Source organism: Lepisma saccharinum, chromosome 25 (assembly GCF_977018435.1).
Source record: "Lepisma saccharinum chromosome 25, izLepSacc3.1, whole genome shotgun sequence".
NCBI lineage: Eukaryota > Metazoa > Arthropoda > Insecta > Zygentoma > Lepismatidae > Lepisma > Lepisma saccharinum.
In genome coordinates, this window is record NC_139253.1 from 6472116 (window position 1) to 6476522 (window position 4407).

Sequence of the window (4407 nt, forward strand, 5' to 3'; positions counted from 1 at the left end):
TCCTCGCGGTCGAATGCGGTGGTTGAACAGTCTCTTGAGAGGACCACGGGATGGTACTGACAGGCACAAAATGGTTCTCCGCCTCAGCCAATGGGAGAAGAGGGATCCTGTCGGCCAATCGGAGCGCGGTGTGTGTTCTTGACAGTTAACTATCCCTCTCGTAAAGGGTGGGAAATCAATGAGGACTGGGAGGGGGAGAGAAAGCTCTTAATTCACACACATACGTGTGTATGCGTCTCTCTCTCTTTATATATATATAATATATATAAAACTCAATATGCTGACCAAGGCAGAAATTTATTTTATTATAAAACATAAAATAAACGTAACATTTCAACCTTCTAGCAAGGTCTTCTTCAGACTCTGCACCAAGTACAAATGTAACAAAGTACAAAACAGGACGATATATATATACACAAAAATACTCCCCTCCAGACTATTTGCTGAATGTTCCAGAACAACTTTCTTATAGTCGGGGAGTATTTTTGTGTGTGTATATATCGTCCTGTTTTGTACCTTGTTACATTTGTACTTGGTGCAGAGTCTGAAGAAGACCTTGCTAGAAGGTTGCAACGTTACGTTTAGTTTATGTTTTATAATAAAATTAATTTCTGCCTTGGTCAGCATATTGAGTTTTTCATATCATGGAAACAAGGCTTAATGGTGTTATAATATATATATATATATATATATATATATATACACACACACACACACAGAGAGAGAGAGAGAGTATATATGTGGTATGTGTGTGTGAGTATGTGTGTGAATTATTATATACTATATTACATATGCCTTATGTTATTAAAAGGGGCATTCCAACTTTATGTGTACTACATTCACACATAATATCGTCGTGTGAAGACCAGGGGGATGTAAATGCAATTAATCAAATACACAAGACAGAGGAAACAATGTATTCTAAGGAATAGCTATGTCTGTCTCTTTAAAAAAGTCAGCAAATTGGAAATACCTGACTTCATCTTACTGCTGAGGATTCATAATGAACTGATTTCACACAATTATGAAGTACTTCATGCTACCTGCTAACACATTTTTAAAACTTGGGTATGATGACTAGGGAAAGAATTTTAAGGAGCAAAATTATGGGTTCTGAAAACATTTTCAAAAAGGTGCAAAAAAAAAAAAAAGGTGCTGATAAAATGCCTTCATTCAATGCTCTCCTTTTCTGCGCCTTCTGTATATAATGCGCGCGGACCGCAGAGAGAACTATGGTTCTGCTGAATAGGTTTTGTTGAAGTTTGTGTTTTCTGTCGCCGGTTTTGCTACATTATCTTGTGAACTATTGGGGCTGCAATGATTATACTATTACACCATTTTATAGCGCTCGTTCTACTCTATACAATGAGACTAAAAGATTGTATATAGCTGCTCAAGAAGAGTAAAAATAATTTATGTTTCTGTCCATTTTTTTTAACAAAACATGAAAGAAAACAAAAAGGTACTGAAGGATCAAAAAGGGGTAAAAAAAGGGATAACTGTTCTAATCTCGCAAAAAGCTATGCTAAAAGGTGCAACAAAGTGTGTTCATTTTACTTGATCTCGTTCTAAAACGCATATCTTAAACGATCGGTAAGAAAACATCCGTTCCTTTTATGGCCCAATTAATGGTCAATTTTTGCTCTAAATGTAGACTTCAACCACCACAGACGGAAAATTCTGGAAAATGTCCTGATTGGGCAAATATCGTTACCTAAGTGCAGATCTAAGTGGTCTCTTGAAAGAGTGAGAAAGCACATCACACACAGACATACACGGAGAGAGAGAGAGAGAGAGAGAGAGAGAGAGAGAGAGAGAGAGAGAGACGGTCACGTTATTATTCGTTATTTGTGTGCATTTTCGATATCGTTCTTAATAAAATATATCTGAAGTAAAAACTAATTGCTTACCTTTGTCATTGTAACAAAAGTTCTCTCTCTCTCTCTGATTTTCTTGGACAACATTGTTGGTGGGGGATCCCCCCCTTCTCTCGCATCTTCGTTGATGTACGGTGAAATCGAAGGATTAAGTAATATTAGAACTGAAGTTTGAGGATGCGCAAGCACAAAGCTCCGAAATTAATCGAAGAAAGCTGTAATCTGGAACTTTGAGGAGGAGCTTGGAGAACGAAGCGACCAATAGGAAGTAGGCGCAGGGGGGTTGCGAATGCCGGAGGCGTGGCTTCATAGCGACCGTGGGTTGAGAGGGAGTTACGAACTGGGTGTGCGAAGATCAATAATTCCTGGGCTAGTCGCTTGTTCATCTTCACATCATAAGCAGTGATTTACTTAACGTTATAATCTTTTTATAACGGTTACGTTTTACCATAAAATTCCGCAAAATTAACAAGTATACAGTGGCGTAGCAACATATCGCGAGGCCCGCATCCGATCTTTAAATCTGAAATCTCAATTTGAATCGATAGAAATTTTCAAGGATACGTCAGAAAATTATCATATTTAAATATTAATAATAAATTACTGACGAAACTGATATCTAATAATATACAACAGAGAAATTTACACTTGGCAGAAGTATATTCTTGTAAAATACTAATGGAACTTTCTTTAACCAAAGTAGTAGTAATAGTACGTTTATAAAGATGTTCTTCAGGCACTAAAACATAACTGAACTATCCTTATGCTAAACCTTTTTTTTTTTTAAATATCAGGAATGCAAACTACGATTATTTAAATATAACCAATATTATTTAAAATTAGTCTTCCTTTGTTTCTTCATTTCAAAATTTGTACAATGTAAATGTCACGAACCATGGCATAAGAAGAAATTATCAAAGGACGCACATATAGCTATATATATATATATATATTTGCGTACACATGACAAATACGACAATAATGTTTACTTTTTTCGGGCCCCCTTAGGCTTACGAACCCGACGGCCTGTATGTTACGCCTCTGATTTGACGTATTCATTCAAATTATAACGTTAAACTAGAATTTAAAGTCAGATAAGAATAGAATGTTTTAATTTTATTGCCCGCAAAAATTATTCTTTTCCATGTATTTTTCTCACTTCTATGTATTACATTTTTCACATCAATCCCATGGGACGCGAGGCCCCTTCATGCACGAGGCTCTGGGCTCCCCCCCCCCCCGTTGCTCCGCCACAGCTCTTATACAACGAGACGAGAACGATCGAGACTTGGCGAGACGAGACTAAGAACGAGACAACCCTGTGTCCTACCGGAAACTTTATCGTGTAGGACCGCATGTGCAGTTGTACCATTAACCCCACTAATTTCTGGTGCTGACAATACCGTTGCCCGATAAGACTCTTTCTCCCTTTACTGCACGTTTGGCAACAAGTGGTGTACCCAACGCTTCGTCCCACGAACAACGTTCGGTACCTTGTGACTCGAAAATGCCCGATCTCCGTCGAAGAAAATTCAACTGATCGCTGATTCGTTGTTTCCCAGCCGCCAATTGGAGTTACGTTCAGTATAATTATCCTGGAAATTATGCAAAATTCAAACTTCCTTTTTATTTTGCACCAATTTGCACGAAAACCTATATTTTGTGATTATACCTGCAGAAGAATATGTACACACCAATATTGATCAATATTTTGAACATATTTTTAACTATTGCAGTTTTCAAGTAGGGTCAAGTGCCCATATTTCGGATACTTAATTTCAAATTAGATTTTCAGTACCTGAATGTAAACAAAATAAGCCATAAATGTGTTGATAACATTGAACATATATTTATTAATGTTTCTGAAAGTTATATTAACATTTATAAGAAATACTTTGTATATTTTATGAAACAAATAATTGTATGCATATTTTTAGTAGTGTTGCCCACGGGACGAGACGGGACATGCTTTTAAAAATTCGAGACGAGACGAGATTGACCATGTGTCATAAGACAAACGAATATTTTCGAGACGAGACAGCATTTCCACGAGACTCCACGAGACGAGACAGGCCAAAGTCTCGTCTCGTGGGCAACACTAATTTTTAGTCTGACAAAAAGGTTGCCTAATGTCGGATAGGGTTACTAATGAGTATTTGGAAAGGGTGCACAATTTCGGATAGTCGAAATTAGGTACCCGTGTAGCATCCGAAATTAGGAAACCCAGTCGCATATTCAATATGGCGATTCTGTGCGTTCCCCCTCTGAAATAATGTGACTGAAACTACGTAATAATGTTTGCTGAATCTCTCAAGATTATATAAAATTTAGACAAAAGTGAGTAAATACTAACCTTCTAGTTGTAGGCCTTAAGTTTGGATGGTGAAATACGAGGGCGATTCAATAATTATTGTCCCCGGCATACTTAAAGGATATGAATTGCAATGAATGATGGGGATATTGTAGCCTAATGTCTTACATGCCTATATGCAAAATTTCAGAACCGTAGGTGCTATAGTAAATTTGTTTT